General features: G+C 48.4%; 1 protein-coding gene across 2 annotated transcripts in view; it reads right to left on the bottom strand.

Annotated features, from left to right (window-relative positions):
- The window catches only part of FAM178B (family with sequence similarity 178 member B), an 819,452-nt gene that overhangs the window by 610,578 nt on the left and 184,816 nt on the right, over positions 1-24,058 (bottom strand). The gene's annotated exons all lie outside the window — the stretch shown is intronic.

Genomic DNA, 24,058 nt, shown 5'->3' with positions numbered 1-24,058 from the left:
GACAGGACTATGATTGATGCGACGGCATCACGGACGAGACTTGGATTGATGCAACGGCATCAGAGACGAGACGGGTTGATGCAACGGCGTCACAGACGAGACTAGGAACTTGATAACAGCTGGGAGGAAGGGCATTTGCACTGTCTCTCAGGGCGCCCTACTCAGCCTACCCGTGGGACTGAGTCGCGGACCACCCTGTCCCACTGCACGCCCTACACAGCCCTAGGAGGCTGGTCACGGACCACAAGGAGAGCGGGACAAGCGCAGGGAAGATCCAGGCAAGGAGGAACTCCGATGACGGAGCCGATGTCCTCCGAAGCTCCGCCTATAGCTGGCGGGAAAAGAAGCTCAGGTGTACAGGGACAAATCCTTCCTGCTGGTCACTCCATTCTCGGGCACTACATCATCCGAGAACCACAGCCCTACAGGATCAGAAGGCTCAGGTGCACCAGACGAAGACGCAGGGAAGAACATCCGGACAGGCAGGCACATCAGGACGTGGAAGATCATGATGGAACATCAGGACATGGAAGATCATAATGGAACATCAGGACATGGACAGGGACTTCAGGCAAGACATCAAGACACGAAGACGTGGTACGAGGCAAACAAAACGAGATGAGTAGCTCCATGAGAACAGGAGACCTTACAAGGTCTGGCAGGCAGGAGCCTCCAGAGAGATGTCACTCCGATGCAAGGCCAAGACGTACTGTGAAGACAGCCCTTAAATAGGGCTAGACAGGAAATCAGTCCATAGGTGGGGTCAGCCACACTTCCTGTGGCTGGCCCTTTAAATCCTGAAGAGAGGCGCGCGCGCCGGCGCCTAAGGAGCAGGCAGGAGAGCTGTGCAGGACCGCGGACAGCGGCCTGCACTGACGTCGATGTGGGAATAGGCAGGGCTGGGCCAAGACGCCGGCCCTGACATCGGCAGCGGCTCCGACCGCTGCAGGACTCCCCGGGGGCGGCTCCAGCTGCCAGGTGGGACCAGGGCTAGTGGCCTAGCGCCGAGAAGATGGCATCAGCGTCGGCGGCGGTCCCAGGCCACGAAGATGACCCAGGAAGTCCACGGATCCGGCCGCGATGAAGACTGCAGCACAGGCGGCCTCCGGGCTGCAAGGGAATAACAAAGTCCGTGGCTCCGGCCGCATGGGAAGGCCGACGGCGGCGTCCTGCCACGTCGGCTGAAGAAAGGCAGCATGGTGAGTGAGCCTGCTTGCAGGGAGAACCGCGGGCAGAGGGTTCACAACAATTCATTATGATCAAATCCTTTTAGTATGCTGTTTGTTAGTGATATGAGTAAAGTTTCAGATAAATGTTTTTTTCTAAATCCAAATTGGTTTGGGAATAGAATATTGTTGTCATCCAGATGATTTTCCAATTGAGATAATACTGCTTTTTCTAATAATTTTGAGATTAAAGATAAGTTTGAGATTGGTCTACAGTTGTCCCAGTCATCTAATTTTCCAGTTTTATTTTTCAAAGTTAGTTTCACAATAGCTTATTTTCCCATCTTGGGAAAAATTCCTTGTGATAGAGAGTGGTTTATAATTGTTGTGATTATTGGTGTGATTACCGTGTTTACTTTTTTAAGGGTATTAGCTGGGATAGGATCTAGTGGGTGGGACGCAGGTTTTTATTGATTATCGGATTCACATCTAGGTTTCATACTGTATTGAAAGACGTCCATATTGGTTTGGAAGGATGAATTTCTGAGATATATGCTTGATGGTCGTTGGAGAATTGTGACTTGAAGGTATTTATTTTATATAGAAAATAGATTGCATAGTCATTGCATGAGGCTTTTGTGAGGTCATAGCTGTTTGAAGTGGAGGATGTTGGATCTTTGATAAGGTTTCTTACTGTTTCATAGAGAAGTTTTGAGTTGCATGAATTTGATTAGCATAGTATTGTGTTTTTTTTTATTGTATTTATTAGTTCTTGGTATTTAGATAGTTGTAATTTGTATTTTGCAAGGTTTTCTGTTGATCCGTTTTTTCTCTATTTCTTCTCATATTTTCTTAGGGTTGGTTTGGGTACATCGTAAGTCTTTGATGTACCATGGTTTCTTTTGTTTTGAATAATTTTCTTTTTGGTGGATTTTTTTTCTTGTTCAGGACATAGATCGTCGGCTATATCGTTGATGGTTTTTTGCCAGAAATCAAAAGGTGATGAAATATTGTTTATATCTTTTTTTGTAAATTATTATTTTATTGGTGTATATCATGCGTTACATTGCAGAACCACAACACAATACCAGAATAGATAAATAACACCAAACAACAGAACAAGCTCTAGGATCAAATAAACATGTACATAATTATACATAGGGGGACATTATGATAATATGACATTCGAAAAATGTAGAAACACCTTGTATGCATATATTCAGTACATGAAAATAAAAGATGTTTTGGATCCTGTGCTAGTGCTGAAACCACAAAAGCAACATGTAAGGAACCATCAGACAACTGTGTTGGTACTATGATGGGGTTCCATATCCTACTGCGTGTGGTAACCTTCCCTATCATCCCTTCCCACCCCAGACCCCTCCCCCCTCTCCCCCCCCCCCCCCCCCAATCCCTTAAATTCTATCCGCAGATCGTCTCCGCTCTCCTCTGCTTTAGTAGCAGAGCTGGAGTAGCTATAGAGCAGAAATACAACAGTAAGTAAGGCAGCAGTAGGGCAGTATTGCGACTGTGAATCAACCAGCATGGTGACTGGTAAGTGAAGTCCCACAAAGTCCATTATTGTAGACCGTACCCTGTGCACTCATGAAACTATCGTGTCCTCTCCTCCAGAAGGGACTTAGAAAAGGAGCTTTACGACTGGCTGACACTACTCCCCCCAGCCATTGGAGCAGTGTTTCTCCCTGATATATAAGGTTCCCATATTCTGTGGAATTTAGGCAATTTATCATTACGGATAGCTGTTAAATGGCTTAAGTGATACACTCTATCTAGTCTGGCAAGTATGTCACCCAGCGCCGGCGTCTCGGCTTTCTTCCACCAATAAGCAATCTCACATCTGGTTGCTAAAATCACTTGCATGGCTAGCCATCTTTGCCAGACATTGCCTCCTTCCAGGGCATCTTGCAGCAAACAGGTCCGTGGTGTTAAAGTTACTGATATCTTTAAAGTGTGTTGGATATAAGCCATAACCTCCTGCCAAGTATGTGTCACCATAGGGCAATCCCACCACATGTGCATAAAGGTACCAGCCATACCACACTGTCTCCAGCATTTGTCATTGGATCGAATAGACATCTGATGTAGCCTGTCAGGGGTTAAATACCATCGATATAGTACCTTATAACCATTTTCTTTTAGTAATGCTGAAACTGAGCTACGACCTATACTGAGATGGCATTTCTCCCATACTGTGGCCGGCAAAGTTTCACCAATATCGCGTTCCCATTTCACCTGGTGTGTCGGTTTTGCTCCTGGCTGACCATTTAGTAGTGAGTATATTCTAGAAATTGGTTTCCCAAATTGGTCTGCAGTTTCACAAAATCTAACAAACGGAGCCTTTTCCTGACTGAACAATTTACCTAGTCTATGAGTTGAAAAAAAAATGCGCGAGTTGGGTATACGCATAATGATCGGACGCGGTGAGGGAGTAACTATCCTGCAGCTCGCAGAAGGGTACAATTTTATTGTCCTTCCACAATTGACCCAGTGTGGTTAGTCCTTTACTCTGCCATCTCTTAATAAAGGCCCCTTCCATTCCTGGGGGGAATAGTGGGTTATATAAAAATGAAGTATGATGATGGAGAACATTGTCCCCTACGATTTTCCCTTTCCATTTCACCCATGCTTGCATCACCACTTCTGAAAAAGTCGTAAGGTTAGCCCCTTGCTGTTTGTGGGACGACCAAATTCTATATATTAAGGGGGGTTCCCCCACCAAGCCCCGCTCTATCATTATCCACGGTTTGGTGGTGCTTCTACTGTGCCAGTTAACCACCACTGCTAAAAGGCTGGCATAGTAGTACCAAGATAAGTTAGGGACATTCAGACCTCCATGTAGCTTATCTCTATACAAGACAGAACGGGCCACCCTGGGAGGCTTACGCTTCCATATAAAATGAAACAGCTTTCTCTGCCACAGTTGTAAGGCTTTATCTGGGACCTTGACAGGGAGCGTCTGAAACAAGTAACAATATTTTGGTAGAACTGACATCTTTACAACAGCTATGCGCCCCATCCAGGATAGACTCAATCTATCCCATCTATCCAGATCGTTTTGGATGGATTTGGTTAAGGGTTCATAGTTTAAGGCAAACAGCTGTGTGAGGTTAGAACATATCTTGACCCCTAAATATTTTACCCACGATTTAGCCCTTTTAAAGGGTAATTGATCCGCTAGTGCCTTGTATCGGGCCGCGTCCATTGAAATATTCAGCAATTCTGATTTATCCTCATTCATTTTGAACCCGGACACTGTCCCAAACTTCCGGATTTCCTGAACCAATTCTGGCAGTGATATCTCAGAGTCAGTAACGGTGAACAATAAGTCATCCGCAAAAAGAGAGATTTTATAATCACATCCCCCCACCGGGATACCCTGGATTGTCCTTAAACTTCTAATCCGTGCAGCGAGGGGTTCTAGTGTGAGAGCAAACAAAAGTGGTGAGAGCGGACACCCCTGCCTGGTCCCTCTCCTAACCTCAAATGAAGTAGAGTATGCTCCATTAATCTTAATACGAGCCTGGGGATGGTCATATAATTTAGCCACCCAATTGGTGAAGTGAGCCCCTAGCCCCATTTTGGTAAGGACTTGGAAGAGGAACGGCCAATGAACTCTGTCAAAGGCTTTTTCAGCATCCACAGACAGAAGAGTGGTGGGTATATTATTCTTCTGAACATGTTCAACTAACTCAACCACTCTCCTGACATTGTCAGACGCTAGTCTGCCTGGTATAAATCCCGCTTGGTCAGGTGCAACTAAAAGCGGGGCTACCTGACCCAGGCGTCTAGCCAAAATTTTTGCCAGAATCTTCAGGTCAATGTTAATGAGTGATATCGGCCTGTAAGACCCACACAGTGTGTGGTCCCGTCCCGGTTTAGCCAATATAGTGATCCCCGCCGTGTTGGCCTGGGAGGATATCCGGCCAGATGTCCTTAGACCGTTAAACATATTTGTTAGGGAGGCCCCTATCGTCTGACCAAAGACCTTGTAAAATTTCCCCGTGTATCCATCCAACCCCGGTGCTTTCCCCGTTTTCAGCTCTTTAATAATCTGCATCGTTTCTGGGATAGTCACCGCTCGATCTAGAATCTCACTAGCTTTCCCGTCTAGTACCGGGAGATTTAGGTTCTCTAGATAATGAGAGACGTCCGAGTCGAGGATTGTCCCATCCGAGTCATATAGCTCCTGGTAAAATTTATTAAACCGTTCCCCAATCTTCCCCTGGGAATGAATATATTGTCCATCAACATCTCTAATTTTGGTAATTTGGGATTTAGCCTCTTGTTCCTTTAATTTCCTCGCTAGCTGTTTGCTCGCCTTGTTCCCGTATTCAAAGTGTCGCTGTTTAAGTAGGTCAAGCTGATGGGCCAGCCGTCCCAACTCCAAATCTTGCAACTCCCTACATGCCTCCTTTAACTGCTGCAATATATGGCTCTCCCTGAACTGTTTGTGACGGAGTTCTAGTACTGCAATAGATTCCAAAAGGTGTAATCTTTTCTTTGCAGATTCACGTTTAACATGTGTTGCCCGGGATATAAAAAGGCCCCTCAATACCACCTTGAGACTTTCCCATAGAATGCCTGGCGATACCTCCCCATCATCATTATTGTCAAAAAAGTCCTGTATGCCCTTTTTGATCTCCTCTACGAAATCTTTGTCATCTAGCAAGAGGTCATTGAGTCGCCAAAACCTTGTCCCCTGGGCGTCTCCTGCCTGACTTAATGTTAACCAGATCGGAGCATGGTCTGACCAAGTGATACTGCTAATGTCAGTATCCAAAACTCGGCTTACCAGTGCTTTGTCTATCAAGAAGAAATCAAGTCTCGAATAGGACTGATGCGGGTGAGAGAAGAATGTGTAGTTTCGTGTCGAAGGATTCAGTAACCGCCAGATATCTATAAGTCCCCTATCGTCAAGGAGGTGCCTTAGTGCTAATCTTCCCTTTCGGCCACCACCAGGTCTAGAGCCCGTGTTATCCAAGTATGGATTCCTAGTGATGTTAAAATCCCCCCCTAATATTAGGTGACCCTCCGTCCACTCCCCAACTATTTTAGATATCTTATGGAGGAAATCTGCTGGGTCACCTGCTGGTGCGTATATGTTGGCCAATGTATACACTACATTTTGTATGGTCACCTTCAATAAAATATATCTACCTTCTATATCTCTTAAAACCGTGCCCACCTCTGCAGTAATATGCTTGGAAAGCAATATGCCCACCCCACAATATTTACCCCCTTTTGTGGCGGCAGCATGATAATATTGGGGAAAATCCTTGGAGTTCAGAAGTTTTTCAAATCTTTTTGCCAAGTGTGTCTCCTGACAAAATACAATATCAGCCTTCTGGGTCTTCATGTCATGAATAAATGTTTTCCGTTTCCTCGGGTTGTTTAACCCTTTGGTATTGATAGAAACTATTTTCAGACTAGCCATCTACCTGAGTAATAAGATGGGTAAGGCACATTTCTGGCCCCCATGCTGGTATAAGAAACTGTTTAGACACGGTACATGTCTCAGCCGCCCTATGCTGCGCGCTCCAAACTTATGCCACGGATCTGCCTTATCTGGAAGTGTAATGCCCTGACCCCTCCCACGCCCCCCCGTCCCTTCCCCTTCCCTTAGTGACCCACTCATCCAGCCGTGGATCTCGCCTTTCGAGAGCGATGACATCATCGGGCAGGCTCCTCCCCCATCCCCCCACCATCTAAGTGTAACCAAACCTGCATCAACCATTCAACAATCACATAACTTAGTGCAAAAACACCATCCAAACTTTAACCAAAACCAAAACTTTGGCCGTCTTTGAGATTCGCCAATATGACCTTACGATAAGTCCGTGTGCCGCCAGAGCTGTCAGGAAGCTCTAAATTGTCCCTTCACCTCATCCAGGGCCTTTAGACGTGGAAAGTTCTTCTGGGTGTCTACGTAGCCGCTTCCCTCCCTTAGGCACCCTCTGCCACCTGGGGTATTCTCGCTGACGTGTAGTTTCCGTGCTCTCTGCCGCTGAAGATCTGTTTTCTGCAGGAAGAATGCCAGCCGCTCTAAGGATGTCCTCTGCTTCCCGCACTTTCTGTACCCTGGAGGTTATCCCATTAATAGTGAAGCTGAGGCCAAAGGGAAAGAGCCACTTATAGCGAAAGTTCTGCGCGCGTAAAGCTTGTACCACGGTTTTGAACTCTCGTCGTTTCTGGATAGTGGTGAATGCGAGGTCCTGAAAAATTTCTATCTTATGACCTTTCCAGGTCACAGTCTCTTGTTTCCTGGCGAACCCCATCACTTTTTCCTTGGTAGCAAAATTGTGAAAACATGCAATTATGTCCCGGGCTTGATTATTCCTCGGGGCTCCAAGTGTTCTGTGTGCCCTGTCTAGCAATATACCGGTGACATCTGCCGGGCTGTCGCCTTCCCCTAACAGCTGAGCACATATTTCTTGCACCACCCTGGCACTGTCGGAGAAGGTCGCCTCCTCAGGGATGCCCCGGAACCTAAGGTTGGATCTACGCAGTCTATTCTCCATATCCTCCATATGTCTGGCCAATTCATCGTGCGAGTCCTTAATTTTTTGATAATCCGTGTTCAAGACCTGGACTGCGGCTTGTTGCTCTTCCAAACTGTCTTCTGTAGACTCCACGCGGTGCTGGAGCTCAGTGACGTCCGTTTTAATGCCCGCTACGATTTCCTCCAGCTCCTGACGAAACTGAGCCATGTCCTCATGCAGGGCCCCAAACCATGCTTTAAACTCCTCTCTGGTGGGAATCAGAGTATCCCCTTGCCCCAGGGACCCCTGCATTACCTCTTCTGCCGGTCCCGGCGCTGATCGCGGCCCGTCCGCCATTTTGGCTCCCTCCTCTGATTCCAACTCTGCCGCGGCAGCGACAAAAGAAAATTTTTTAAGGTCAGTTTTTTTTTTGGCAGCCGTCATCCCTACGCTTTGGGCTGCAGCTGGGTGGTTTTGCTGCGAAAACCGAGGCCTGGAAGCGCCGATGGCAAGCGATTTTGGTGCCGGGGATGAGCAGCTCGAGGCTCAAGCTGCTGGCCTGCGCGGTGACGTCATCCGCCCTCGAAATATTGTTTATATCTGAATCCAAAAATTTATGTATGATATGTTCTTCTAGAATTTCAGGTTCTATTTTTTTTCTGTATTTGATAGATTATATTGGGGTTTTATTTTTAGTGAAGTTTGGAGTGTAATATTCGCTTTGATTAGTTGATGATCTGCCCATGGTACAATCATTTTGGGATAGATTTGGCAGTTATTTTGATTTGCAAAAATAAGGTCAGGGATATGGCCTGCTTTGTGTGTTGGTTTAGTTACAAACTGGTTCCATCCCAAGGCTTTTATTGTGTCCAGGAATATTTTACGAGTTGGATTTAGGTGTGTTATCTATATGTGGGTTGAAGTCTCCTACAATTATGGTTGTTTGTGTTTGGAAATGATTTTGTGAAGATTTCAGTTAAAGGTGAACAATCTTTTAGGAGTATTCCTGGTAGGCTGTATATTAGACCAATATTTATTTTTTGTGTTTTCAGTATTGCTACTTCATGTGGCCGCTATATCTCAATTTTGTATGACTTTATGTTCTTTTTTGCAAATTATTAGGAGACCTCCTCCTTTTCTTTTAGGTCTGGGAAAATGGAACATTTCGTGGTTCAGACATTTAATTTGGTTTAGAAGAATATTGTCAGAGTCTTTTAGCCATGTTTCAGTTATGCAGAATATGGAGGGGTTTAGATCTTCTATTATATAATTTATAAATGGTGATTTTTTTGCTAGGGATTGTACATTTTTTAGTAGAAATGTTATAAGGAATGGGAAGTTTTCAGTGAGATTGTTGTTACACACTGGATAAATCAGATTACAGTAATTTCTTCTGATTTTTTTTGTTTTTTCATTAGGTATCTGCTATTTCTTTTGTTCTATATTTTTTCAAAGGATAAAGATGTCTCCATTTTTTAGGCTTTTTATTTTAGAGTTTAAAGTGGTTGAATTTTCATAGATTTTTGAGGAATTGTTTTGATTTCAGGCTGCACTTCAGGCTCGCACGAAGGAGCGCACAAAGGTGCATGCTCCTTTGTTGTGCCCCTTCGTGCGCATGCCAAGGGCGCACGCCAGCCGGCACTTCGCTGCTGTTTAAATTGTTTTCCAGTGCTGCTGTTGGGTGGGCTTCGGGAGATGGGCAGGTCAAGGAAGGGAGGGAGGGATCTTCCCCTTAGTGGCAGCCCTCTCGTTCTTCTCCTCCCGGAGGTTTAATGCATGGGGGGGGATTGCTTCCTCACCCCAGACACTGATCCCTGAGCCATTTACTGTGGCAGCCGTGCAGGCTTCCCTACCTGCCTCTTCTAGTGCTTCACTACTGTTTAAATTGTTTTCCAGTGCTGCTGTTGAGTGGGTTTCGGGAGGTAGGCAGGATGAGGGAGGGTGGGAGGGATCTTCCCCTTAGTGCCGGCCCTCTCGTTCTTCTCCTCCCGAAGGTTTAATGCGGGGGGGGGGGGGGGGGGGGACTGCCTCCTCACCCTAGACACTGATCCCTGAGCAGTTTACTGTGGCAGCCGTGCAGGCCTCCCTACCTGCCTCTTCCAGTACTTCACTGCTGTTTAAATTGTTTTCCGGTGCTGCTGCTGGGCAGCCTCTCTCTCTGTCCAGGATTGGACTGATTCAGGTGAAATTCAGTAACTACCTTCAGTAAAAAAAAAAAAAAAAAAGGAACAGTATGTAGCTGTATCACCCCTGGTGTTTCCTGGAGATATAGCTCTTAGCAAGACAGGGCCTGCAGCTTGGAAACTCTCCGAACAGAACAAATTGCCTCAAGAAACACCGTTTTCAAAGTCAGTAACCACAAGGACAGGTTAAACATCGGTGTAAATGTAGGACCGGCTAAGAAATCCAAGACCAAATAGAGACTCCATAAGGGTAATGGAAACTGCAAGGGAGGATGAAGATGTTTCACTCCTTTCAGGAAATGGGCCATATCAGGATAAGCCAACAAGGAACCACCATTGAGCAGGCCCCTGAAACAGGCGAGAGCCGCTACTTGTACCTTTAATGAATTAAGGGCAAAACCTTTATTCAAGCCATCCTGCAACAATTAAAAAATGAGCAGAATCTTGACGAATGAGGAAGAGTACCTTGATCCTCACACCAGGCCTTAAACACATGCCAAACTCGCACATAGGCCAAGGAAGTAGAGAACTTTCTAGCTCTAAGCAAGGTGGAAATCACGGCCACAGAGTATCCACGTTTCAGCAATCGAGCCCTCTCAAGGGCCATATCGTAAGAGATAACAGAGTCGGATCTTTGTGAAGAAGCGGACCCTGACTTAGCAGGTTCCTGTGTGCCAGAATTCAAAGGGGAGAATCCCCTAGGAGCCACCGCTAATCCGCATATCATGGCCTCCTGGGCCAATCCAAAGTAACTAAGAGCACAATCCCTCTGTAGCGCTCAATTCTTCAGATCAATCTGCCCAACATGGGCCATGGAGGAAAGACATACAGCAACTTATCTTCAGGCCACTCCTGCACCAGGACATCAATCCCCAACGACATAAGATCTCTTCTGCAACTGAAGAATCATGAAACTTTTGCATTGCAAGAAGTCGCCAGGCGGTCTAGGAACGGTGGACCCCAGCGATCCAGAATCAGCTGAAACGACTCGCCCAACAAAGCCCATTCTCTGGGGTCCAGACTCTCCCTGCTGAGAAAGTCTGCTCTTACATTGTCTTTTCCTGCGATGTGTGAAGCTGAGATCATCTGGAGATGCACTTCTGCCCATTCCATACGTTGATCTATATCCTGCGACACCTGCTGGCTCTTGCTTCCTCCCTGTCTGTAAGCCACGGTCGTTGCATTGTCTGACATTATCTGCAACAACCAACCAACCCTGCAGCCTGTCGCTGAACTGCATATATGCCAATGAACCATTCTGGCTTCCAGTCAATTGATGCTACAGAGAGAGTCTTCTGTATTCCAGTCCCCTTGCACCGTCAGCTCCTGAAAGTGAGCTCCCCAACCATGGAGGCTCGCAACCATTGTCAGTAGTAGCCAGTCCGAAGATGCTAGGCAAACTCCCTTCAATAGATGATCCGCCTGCAGCCATCACTGCAGTTGGGAGGAGACTTATATCGGCAACAGGAGCTGAATCGAATAGTCCTTAGACTGTGGGTTCCACTGAGACTGCAGGAAGCGCTGAAGATGATACATATGAACCCTCGCCCATGGTACCACTTCCAGCGTTGCTGCCATTAAGCCAAGCACCTGCAGGTATGACCATACAGTCGGGTGCAGACTGTTACGATCCCCCCTGTTGCTGCGCTACAGGAGGTATCTTACCTTCCCTCCGGAGGCCGCTCCGAAGCCAGGGCCTCGCCTGTGCACCATCCAGGACTTGCTCCAGGGCCTGGGAGGCCTAGCTGTTCCTGAGGCCTGCCTGTGGCTTGCTTGGCTGCGTTTGGACTTCCTGGTTGGCCACGGCCTCCTCCCTAGGAGCCGGCCCGCAGCTCTCCACCCCAGTTATAGGGCCAGCAAGGGGCGGTCCTGGCAAACTCCTCCCAGGGAGTTGCCTACATCCTGCAGTATATAAGGACTCTCATTTCATTGCTACTTGCCTTCGGATTAGCCTTGCACATCGCTGTGTTCTGTCTGCTGATCCAGGTCCACCATGGTCTCCTGTGTCTTGATGGCTTCGTGTTCAGTGTCTTCTTGTTTCCAGTCCTGATGTCTGCCTTAGGATTAGCTTTACACATTGCTGTGTCCTGTCGGCTGATCCAGGTCCTCCGTGGTCTGCTTTGCTTTGATGGCTCCTTGTCCTGTCTCTGCCTTGATGTCTGCTCCTGATGTTTCCTGATCCAGTTCCGGTTGTTCTGCCCTACGTCTTCGTCTGGCTCCTGAGCCTTCTGTCCTGTTGGTCCCCGGAGTGGCCAACAGGAGGGATTCGTCCCTGTGCTCTGGAGCTTCCCTTCCTGCCAGCCGATGGGGCTTCGGATGTCATTGTTCCCGGCATCGGAGTTCCTTCTCGCCTGGATCTTCCCTGCGCTCTTCCGCTCTCAGCATGGTCCGTGACCAGCCTTCCTGGGCTGAGCAAGGCGCGTATGGGACAGGGTGGTCCGCGACTCAGTCCCGCGGGTGGGCTGAGTAGGGCGCCCTGAGGGACAGTGCCCATGTCTCCTCCCAGCCCTCATCTCTGATGTCTCTGTACCAGCCCTCATCTCTGATGTCTCTGCACCAGTCCTTGCCTCTGATGTCTCTGCACCAGTCCTTGCCTCTGATGTCTCTGCACCAGCCTTGTCTACGATGTCTGCACTAGCCTTCGTCTAAGATGTCTTCCGTGTACTAAGGACTCTGTACCTCGTCCTCTGTCCGGCCTGCCGCCCTTTGCAGTTACCCAGCGGCAGGTCCGAAAGGGCTTGGAACAGTCGGAGGGCCGTTCATCAACCAACATTGCGTTGCTGGTTGTCATGGGCGTGCAGGTCCGGCCGAGGGTCAGACTCCGCTCCTTAACCCCTGCTTTAGTACCCGCCTGGCTCACCATGCCAGCACCGGCTCACCTCTCACGGTGTGGCTGGGGCTCCTCCCTAGCTCTCGCCGTGGCCCAAGGGCTCACACCACCTGCTCTAGAGACGGCCACGCTCCTCGCGCCTACGATAAGTACCCGAGGGCCTCCAAACCCTCGGCCGTCAGCGGAGTGGCGGACGCACCCGTAACACAGAGTGTTCAATAACAGACGGAGCTGTGTCATCAAGTTCTGAATGCGTGCTTCCAGCAGGAAAACCTTGCCTTCCTTTGTGTCGAACCAAACTCTGAGGTATTCCAACAACTGAGCAGGCTGAAGAATGCTCTTGGCCAGGGTCACCACCCAGCCAAGTTCCTATAAAAGGGAGAACACCTTGTGGATCACTCTGCAACTCTCACCCAGGGACTTGGCTCAAATCTGCCAAATACGGGTGTACAAGGATCCCATCTTTTCTCAATGCCGCTGCCACTACCACCATTACCTTGGAAAAGGTACGTGAGGTGATGGCCAGACCAAAGGGCAGGGCCTGAAACTGATAACGGCAACCCAGAACTGCGAACCGTAGAAAGCGTTGATGTTCCAGTCAGACGGAAATATGAAGCTATGCCTCAGAAAGGTCCATGGAGGTCAGAAATTTCCCAGACTGCATGACCAATATTAACGAGTGCATTGCAAGAAGTTGCCAGGAGGTCTAGGAATGGTGGACATGCGCCACCCACAGATGACAGTTGACAAAAGGTGCCCTCTTTCCAGGGCATGAAATAAATGGAATATCAACCTGTATTTTCTTGAGACTGTTAGAAACTGTTATGTTGTGGACCCTGGATCGCGGTGAGAGTTGGCTCCACCCAAAGGGAGGAGCCCTGTGGGGACCCACCGAGATAGGCTAGCCTCGGCTGAGACTGACACAAGCAGGAAATAACTTTATTCTACTGGAAATGTAGAAGCCTCCCACCAATGGGAAGAGAGGCACAGTCCAGAGTACCAGGTAGCACAAGCTGATATCCCTGGTAGTGGTCCGCAGAGCGGGGTAACCTGGGGAATCTCTCCTAGATGGAACTTCTCTGTCGTGTTCTGGTACTGGCCCGCAGCGCGGGGTATGCTGAGAATCTCAGGAGAAATGTTGAGAGAAGAGCAGGAGGTCAGCAGAGTAGAACAGCTGGTGGTATTCTCTCTTGTAGCGTGCAGAGATGGTTGCTGAGGTGGGCACGGGGTACACCGAAGTTCCGTCAGCAGATGCAGCAAAGTCGCCAGGCAGAAACAAACACACGCACAGCAGGTGAAGAGAACTCTAGGCAGGAAGGCCCTCTGAGGAGCAGATAGCCAGAACGAAACTAGGCCCCCGAGGAGCAAATACCTAAGGCGTTCAAGAGTCAGGTTCTGTAGCGAAGCATCTCCAAAGGAGTGGAACATAGCAAAATGGAAGTCCTTGCTAACTCATAGGAAGGTTCGTGAGACAGACTTAAATACACAGGCAGAGATGACATCATGCGGAGGGGACGCCCCCGAAGTTCCCGCCATGACGTGTATTTGGGAGGCCCTGGCACGCGTGAACCTTAGGTAATTCCTGTATCAAGATGGCGGACGGAGTCACTCATGCTGTCTCGGGGACGCCGAGAGAAGCAGAGTTTGGAAGCGGAAGCCGCCATTCGTCCAAGAGATACCAGTGCAATGAGAGGTCTAGAACGGGTAAATGTTAATCAATTATTTACTCTTTTGGATAAAGCAGAGTTGCTTACCTGTAACAGGTGTTCTCCCAGGGCAGCAGGATGTTAGTCCTCACAGATGGGTGACATCATCAGATGGAGCCCTGTAACGAACACTTTTGTCAAAGTTTCTAGAACTTTGACTGGCACACTGAGCATGCCCAGGATGCCACTAACCCTGTGGCCACATGGGGTCCCCCTTCAGTCTTGTTGTTTTAAAGCAAAAAGTACGAGCAAAAAATAAAACAACAAACCATAGGCGAACCCAACTACGCGGGGTGGCGGGCGGGTTTCGTGAGGACTAACATCCTGCAGTCCTGGGAAAACACCTGTTACAGGTAAGCAACTCTGCTTTCTCCCAGGACAAGCAGGATGGTAGTCCTCACAGATGGATGAATAGCAAGCTACAGGCTGCCTCAGAACATAATGGACCAACCAGCGCCCAAAAATTTATTTATTTATTTTGAACTTTTTTATTCCGACATTCATGTAAAAAATATATATCACATCGTTTTACAGTGAAACAATTATAGGATAAAGGCATTACATAGAACAAGGGGATGCATAGAACTGGGATCCGGGAAGTTAAAATTAACAACTGCTAATATATAATTAAGATAATAACCAAGCATTGAAACGGAACCGAAATCGAAACGTCACCTCCTGTGGGGATCTCAGAGTTATTTCCGTGGTGGGATAGAGGCACGGATCTAGTGCGGATCAAGGGTGGGAAGCTGTGGAGAGGAGATTCTTAAGGTGGATTAGCATAAAACGATTAGCATAACAACGATTAGGTCAATTTAACATAAGGATGACAGAAGGTGACTAAGGGACTGAAGTTATTGGGATGAGGAAGTGACTCGATAGGGAGAGATGAGAGTTCATCTATTAGGGCGAAGCTTAGAAACATAGAAACATAGAAATGACGGCAGAAGAAGACCAAACGGCCCATCCAGTCTGCCCAGCAAGCTACGCACTTTATCCATTTTTTTCCCCTTTTTTTCTCTCCCACCTGTTACTATTGGCTTCCAGTACCCTCCAGCCCTAATTCCCCTCCACCCCACCACCAATTTAGAGAGCAGCGCCGTATCTGCATCCAAGTGATCGTCCAGCTCAATTAGGGGTAGCAACCTCTGTAACAAGCAGGCCACACCCTTACCCCATACTCTTACCCACCCCTGTTTTTATTTTTTTGTCTGTTTTTTGGGGGGGGGGTTTTTGGAGAAAGCAGCCCTCCATCCTTCCGCTCCATGAAGGTAGAACACCAACTACTGGCCACTGGCATCCCGCTCTGTGAATGCCTCTGTGGCTACTGCCGCTCCGTGCAGTGTTTTGCTGCCTCCTCTTTATTCACGCCCTCTAGACTTAATGGATCCACAGTGTTTATCCCATGCCCCTTTGAAGTCGTTCACAGTTTTAGACTTCACCACTGCCTCCGGTAGGGCATTCCAGGCATCCACCACCCTTTCCGTGAAGAAATACTTCCTGACATTGGTTCTTAGTCTTCCTCCCTGGAGCCTCAGCTCGTGACCTCTGGTTCTGCTGATTTTTTTCCGACGGAAAAGGTTTGTCATTGTCTTTGGATCATTAAAGTTTTTCAAGTATCTGAAAGTCTGAATCATATCACCCCTGCTCCTCCTTTCCTCCAGGGAGTACATATTTAGATTGTTCAATCTCTCCTCGTATATCATCCGATGAAGACCCTCCACCTTCCTGGTCATCCTTCTCTGTACCGCTTCCATCTTGTCCTTGTCTCTTTGTAGATACGGTCTCCAGAACTGAACACAGTACTCCAGGTGAGGCCTCACCAAGGACCTGTACAAGGGGATAATCACTTCCCTTTTCTTACTCGATATTCCTCTCTCTATGCAGCCCAGCATTCTTCTGGCTTTTGCTATCGCCTTGTCACATTGTTTCGCAGACTTCATATCATTAGACACTATCACCCCAAGGTCTCTCTCCTGCTCCGTGCACATCAGCCCTTCTCCCCCCATCGAATACAGTTCATTTGGATTTCCACTCCCCATATGCATGACTCTGCACTTCTTGGCATTGAATCTCAGCTGCCATACCTTCGACCACTCTTCCAGCTTCCTTAAATCCCGTCTCATTCTCTCCACTCCTTCCGGCGTGTCCACTCTGTTGCAGATCTTAGTGTCATCCGCGAAAGGACAAACCTTACCTTCTATCCCAGTGGTTCTCAACCCTGTCCTGGGGACCCCCCAGCCAGTCGGGTTTTCATGATATCCACAATGAATATGCATGAGAGAAAATTTGCATACACTGCCTCCATAACATGCAAATTTTCTCTCATGCATATTCATTGTGGATATCATGAAAACCCGACTGGCTGGGGGGTCCCCAGGACAGGGTTGAGAACCACTGTTCTATCCCGTCCGCAATGTCGCTCACAAATATATTGAACAGGACCAGTCCCAACACCGATCCTTGTGGTACACCACTTAAAACCTCCCTCTCTTCAGAGAGAGCTCCATTTACCATCACACATTGTCTTCTGTCCGTCAACCAGTTTGCAATCCAGGTCACTACCTCGGCACTCACTCCTAAGCTTTTCATTTTATTCACCAGTCTCCTGTGTGGGACTGTATCAAAAGCTTTGCTGAAATCCAAGCAGATGACATCGAGTGCTCTTCCTTGATCCAATTCCTTGGTTACCCAGTCAAAAAAGTCAATCAGATTTGTCTGACAGGATCTTCCCCTGGTGAATCCATGCTGCCTCTGGTCCAGCAATTCTCCCGACTGTTGGAGTAGCCAAGATTGGAGTAGCCAAGATGTCCTGTCCAGAATGAGCCAAGATTGTCCTGTCCAGAATGAGCAAAAGTTCGTACCATTAGGGGAATGCTTGACTGAATAGCCAAGTTTTGACCTTTTTTTGGAATGTCAGCGGGCAAGGTTTTTGATGGAGATCTGGAGGGAGAAAATTCCATTGTGGGGGACCAGCTGTTGATAGGGCGTGTTTCCTTAAGAAGGTCTTGGCTAGGGGAGCATACAGAGTGCCTTTGTATGCTGATCTGACAGGTCTCAAGTACGTGTGGAGACGAAGAGGGATGTTTAGATCAAGAGGGGAGAGATTGTAAATGGCTTTGTGAATTATCGTTAGGACTTTGTGGAGGATTCTGAATTTGATGGGTAACCAGTGAAGGTTCTAAAGGATGGGAGTGATGTGCTCTCTTTTGTTGGTGTTGGTCAGAATCCTAGCGGCGGAGTTCTGTAACATCTGCAGGGGTCTGATAGAGTTTGCTAGGAGGCCGAAAAGGAGAGAATTGCAATAGTCGATTTTAGAAAAGATGATGGATTAGAGCACTGTGCGGTAGTCCTGATAGTGGAGGGGTTTCAGCTTTTTTAGGACTTGTAATTTGAAGAAACATTCCTTTGTGGTATCGCTGACAAATTTTTTTAGGTTTAGGTGGTTGTCCAGAGTAACACCAAGGTCTCTCAGTTGGGAGGAGAAACTTTTTTGGGATGTGCAGGGTTTGTTGAATATTTCGTTGTTGTCATCATGGGAGATAAGGACCTCCGGTTTGTTAGTGTTGAGGATTAAGTGGAGGCTGGTGAGAAGGTGGTTGATTGACTGAAGACAGCTATTCCAGAAGCTGAGGGTTTTGGGGAGGAAATCCGTGATCGGTATGAGTATTTGCACATCGTCGGCATAAATATAATGAGTTATAATGTGCAACAGGCACAACAAGGGTGCTGATGGTAACAAAGGGCAGCCTGAAATTCACTGTGGGCCGAGGTAGGAAGAGTTGGGTTCCTACACTGGAAACAAATTATGCAGGACAGACTGGCCAAAGACACTGTCTTGCCTACCAGCCTTGTCCAGACAGTAATGAGATGTGAAGGTGTGGAGAGAGCTCCAAGTTGCAGCTCTGCAGATGTTGATAATGGGTACTGAACGGAAGTGTGATACTGACATTGCCATGGCCCTGATTGAATGCACTTTCACACGTCCCTCTAGCAGAAGGCCTGTTTGCATCAGTAACATGGGATCTTCTTGGGATTTGGGTACTTGCCAGGTTCTTGTAGCCTGGTTTGGCCTCTGTTGGAAACAGGATGCTGGGCTTGATGGGCCCTTGGTCTGACCCAGCATGGCAATTTCTTATGTTCTTATGACATCACCATAATTTCCTCAGAGCCCTGAGGGAACTCAGTGCCCAGCACCGGCATCGGTGGGAAACACCTTGGACTCCCGGGTCCAATGGAGGTCGAGGCCTCATCCTCATGGGGTCGCTTCGGTGACATCATGGCAGCTGCCAGTGACGAACTGAACCCAGTGCCATGCGTCGACGGCAACCAGTGTTGATGCTTCCGGACTTCCCTCGGTGCACGGCCCAGTCTTTCCCCAGTGACAAGGTGGATGGAAATGATCCTGACGTCTTGCAGTGCAACGACACCGGAGACAGCCTTTCTTCAGCCCCAAGAGAGAGAGAGAGAGAGAAAGAGAGAGCCCTGTTGGAGGGGTGGACATTGACAGCATGTCCAAAGGTTTCCCGCGACCTCTGGGTGTCAATGCTCCTGATGCCGGAGTCGATGGATCAGACGTTTTGGCCCACAAAGCTTCTTCATCTTATCCAGGTGGGCACAATGGACTTTGGGGGTCATTTGACTGCAAAAATGGCACCATCGGACATCTTGCGATGCCCCCAAGCACAGGATGTAAACCTCATGCGGATCTGTGAGGTACATGGTCCACGGGCTCTGGGGGCATCGCGAAAAACCAGACGCCGCCATGAAAAAATGCCAACGAGTGATCGATGACCAGCAGCCACCAAGGAGCGACACACCGGGAATAGAACGTGAAGAAGGTAAAACTTACCACGCCGACTTACTGGGAACCAACCGGGAGAAGAGGGACCCGGCACAGAAAAAGACAGTAACCGACCGAGAAAAGCAAGTTTGCTTACCATAAATGTTTTCCGTAGATAGCATGATGAATTAGCCATGCTGTCTGGGACATCTTTCCAGAGTGGCTGAGGTGGAGTTCCAAAAACGACAGAGCTTTGCTCTGTGTGCGGCTGCACGTCCTTTCCCATGTGGCTCCATTTTCTCCTCAGTTTATTTCAAAGCGTATCAGCGATGTCACAAATGCTGTCGCTTGCTCTGGAATGATGTGAGCCCTTGGGCCATGGCGTGGCTCAGGGAGGAGCCCCAAGACACACACACTGGGAGGTGAGTGTGTCCAAGCACAGGCTGAAGCTGGAACAAGGCTGGACCAGAATCAAGACATGGAACATCGTAGGCCCTGGAAAAAGCAGGCTCAGACCTCCACTGGACCTGCCCGCACAGGTGAAACTGGGCAATGCAATGCTGGTCTCAAGTGTAGCCCTCCAGCCACTCGGTAGCCATTCCAGACCCGCCGCTTGGAAACAACGAGTGCGTGAGGCCAGACTGAGGCTGAAGACAGGAACAAGACAAGACATGGAACTGAAGAACTTGGAAGACTCAGACGAGGACACAAGGACCTTGGAAAACTCAGACGAGGACTAGAGGAACTTAGAAGACTTAGATTCAGATTCAGGCACTAGTATGGGGTGAGTACTGCACCGCAGCATGCCCTACACAACCGCCCGAAGCTGGTCACAGATAATGCTGGAAGTGAAGCAGACTCCAGATGAAAAGATGACGGCTTGAAGCTGGAAACATGACAAAGATTTAGGAGAGGCCTGTACTGAGGCACGCCCTACACAGCTGTCCGTGGCTGGTCACGGACCACGCTGAAGCGGAGCAGGCTCTGGCTTGGGTCTAGGGCATGGACGGAAGCAGGAACAAGTAACTCCAAAGACCAGGAACAGAATTCAAGGATTCAAGACTCAGGAGTCAGGAACAAACCTCGGCATTAAATGCAAGGGCCTTCCGAAGACTTGCGCTGCAAACATGAAGACAGGACTTGTGCCAAAAAGCGCCCTACACAGTCTCCCATGGGCTGGTCACAGATCACGACAGTGGCACGCCAGGAAAGGTGGACAAGAAGGAAACCTGGAAACAGGATGAAGAGCCGGAACATGGAACATCTGGAACACAGAACATGGAACATCTGGAACAGGCAATGAAGGAGCTCCGACGAGGAACAACACTAAGAACATCAGGAACATCCAAAGAACATCCAACGAAGAGCCATCTAGACACGAGGAGACCACAGAGGCCCCTTGACCGGAGAAGAGACCACAGGCAACTGTGAAGATCCAATGCAAAGGCCCTGAAGAGTGGAAGCAGACCCCTTTTATAGAGCTAGACATTGTAAAGAGTGATGACATCATCCATTGGGGCAGCGGGGCTTTTCCCACTGCTGGCCCTTTAAATGCAGTACGGCGGCGCGTGCGCGCGCCTAGAGGAGCCGGATAGTGAAGAAGGCAGTTGGAAGCCCCCCCCCCCCCCTGCTGCGAAGGAGCTGGAGGCTAATGGCGGTGGCACTCGTCATAAAGAGATAAGGAGCAGTGGCAGGAGAAGCAGGAGAAGCGATGGCAGCTCCCGGCCGCATGAAGAGCACTGATGGTAATGGCAGCCGTACTCGCCACGGACAGCTGCGTCGGAGCTGGCTCCTCAGCCGCGGAGATAGGCAGCACTCAGGAACCGGGCCGAATGACATGGCACAGGCAGCATGAGAGAGGTGAGGGGCTGCTCGCTGGCCCGACCGCAAGCAACATCGGTAACAGCGAAGCTGTAAGTGGAGACTGTCCAGGAAGGTGGGCGGGTCAGCATGGCTAATTCATCCTATCTACAGAAAACACTGTTTACAATAAGCAAACTTGCTTTTTTCCCCACAGATAAGCAGGCTGAATTAGCCATGCTGTCTGGGAGTCCCCAGCAGGTTAAGAGCACAGTCTGAGAATTCATCATAAGAATGTAGTGTTCTTATCAAGACTGGGTACACTTTGTTTTTCTTATCCTTAAATATGCGCACTTAAAGTTCCGCCTCCACACTATTCTTATAATTTAGATGTTTGCATAATTATTGGATGATGCTTAGTCCTGTTTTGTTTGGTTTTTTTTCTTGTATCTTCTATGTATTCTTTGGATGATTGCAAACATCAATTTTGCTGTACAAGAGGTATTCTTGGGTATAATTTCAAAAATTTTGAAAATAAAGAATTAAAAAAAAAAAAAAAGACTGGGTACACTGCCTGCATGCAACCTAATCCCTGCTACAGGCAGAGTGTCTCATGAATGGTTAACTGACTGGAGTATGGCCCTGTCCATTGTTGCATCCGATGTGGCTTGCTGGTCAAGACAGCAGTGCAACATAAACGTGTGCAGGGAGAACTAAATGGCAGCTTTGCAGATGTCCAACAATGGGACCTGGCAGAGTTGAGCCACCGAAGCTGCCATTGCCCTCACTTAGTGTGCCTTTGGCGAACTAGTCAGGGTCTCTGATTTTTTACTGTAGCAAAAGTGAATGCACTACGAAATCCAATTGGAGAGAGTTCTTTTGGATACTGGAAGTCCCGGGGCATTCGGGTTGAAGGAAACAAATATCTTTGAAGCTGTAGCCTCCGAATATGTTCTATGTTTATATTATGCCAAGGCTCTCTTGCAGTCTAGCGTGTGAAGCCCATGCTTGCCTTCATTCTTGTGAAGTTTTGAAAAGAAGGTGGGCAATGTGATTAATGTGGAACGCCAAAACCACCTTGGGTAAGGAGGGGTGGGTTCGTGAAGTCACTATCATGGTGGAACTGTAGGTACAGAGGATAGTGAACCAAAGCTTGCAGCTCACTGACTCTCCTTGCTGAGGTTAGGACTACTAAGAACAGCACTTTCCCCATGAGATATCTCATATGGCTACTCTCCAAAGGCTCAAAGGGGGGAGCATAAGCTGCTCCAGCACCAGGTTGAGGTCCCACAGTACAGGTGGTCTTAAGCGCAAGATGCCCTTCATGAATCGGGAGACTAGCAGGTGGTTACATACCAGTAGATCATTGCACGGATAATGGTAGGCAATGAAGCTGTCGCCGGCCCCATTAAGTATAAGAAATGGAGATATTTGAGCAAGAGCTCCGGCGAGCAGGAAAAAGGTCCACTCCCCTGCGAACACACTAGGTTGAATAACTGAGCCACTTGGCCTGATAATTTTTCCTTTTGGAAGACTTCTTGGATGACAGCAGGACCTCCTGGATCTCTGTCGGCAAGGGTAAGTTGCTCAATACTGTCCTTTCAACCTCCATGCTGAGAGATGTAGCAAGGAGTGCATGGGGTGAAGCAACGTGCTGTCATCCTGCGTCAGGAGGCCTATCTCGTAGCCTAGCAGGATAGGCGGGGTGATGGAGAGTCTCGCTAGATAGGCGTACCATGGGCCCCTGGGCTGAAGTTGTGACCGCTCTGTCCTGGCTGAGATTTTCTGCCACTTGTGGAGGGGTTCCTGGAATTGAGGCAAAGAACGTTTTCCTCCTAGACACAGATGAGAAGTCCAAGAATACTCTCTCCGAGAACTCAGAGGAGCCTTATGGGGACTCCGATACCCGTCCCACATCGGAAAATCCCAGCTTGATCAATTCGTCAGGGGTAAAGACCACTTCTGGGTCTATTTTCTTAGTGGATTTTTTCGAGGAGGAGGTCGACTGATGCTGGTGACTCCTTGATGTCTTTTGAACAGAGTGCATTGGAGTCCTCTTCCCTTACGTTGGTTTTTGCATCAAGGCCAGAGCATGCATCAAGCTGGACAATGCAGGGTGACAGCACGTCAATGTGTCAGGTCCCGACTCCTCTTTGCGTGGAGGCTTCAGCTTCGAGGGGTGCGTCAATACTGCATCCTGTGCACTTTGCTTCAGCCTCTACATCTCGTCAGCCGGGGCCAGTAATTGTGTCGAAGCCCCGATGCTCCATGCACCTTGGAGTCATGGGGGCACTGAGGCATGGAGGCCTGTGTAGGGCGATTGTCCGTTGGTTCTAATGAGGAGGCTTTGGATTTCTTGGGGCTATCCTGATGCGGCTCCAGGAAAGAATGGGCAGATAGGCACTCAGTGCTGGGGGTATAGGTGATGGACATAATTTTTTCGCACTGGCAGAATTTAAAGCCAGGCGGTCTGGGAGGCATCTTGAAGTCACCTGAAGCGATTGCTGTAGAAATGAAAGGTGATCTCTGAGGAAATGCAAAGCTCCGCATGCGACCAGTAACGCAGAAAAAAATGGACAGGAAAAAATGGAGTTGTGCGGGAAAGGATGCACAGTTGCACAGAGTTGCTCTATTATCTTTGGAAGTTCCGCCTTGGCCACCCCGGAGGGACGTCCCAGACAGCATGGCTAATTCAGCCTGCTTATCTGCGAGAAAAAAATACTCTGAAAAGAGCAGAGCTCCACAATCACAGGGCAAACACTTTATGGAAAGAAAGAGATTGAAGAGGGACCCCACGTGGATGTGTGGACAGTGGCATGCTGGGCATGCTCAGTGTGCCAACGTTCTAGAAACTTTGACAAATGTTTTCCGTGCCGGGCTCCATCTGATGATGGCACCCATATGTGAGGACTACCATGCTTATCCTAGGAGAAAAGAGAATGATTCCAGAAGACTTAGAAAAAGTACAGAGAAGGGATGGAACAATTCCCCTAGGAGGAAAGGCTAAAGAGGTTAAGTCTCTTCAGACTGGAGAAGAGATGGCTGAGGGGAAATATGATAAAGGTCTATAAAATTAGTAGAGTGGAATGG

This window comes from Rhinatrema bivittatum, chromosome 5 (genome assembly GCF_901001135.1).
Source record: "Rhinatrema bivittatum chromosome 5, aRhiBiv1.1, whole genome shotgun sequence".
Classification (NCBI taxonomy): Eukaryota; Metazoa; Chordata; class Amphibia; order Gymnophiona; family Rhinatrematidae; genus Rhinatrema; species Rhinatrema bivittatum.
This window is presented reverse-complemented; position numbering and strand designations above follow the sequence as displayed.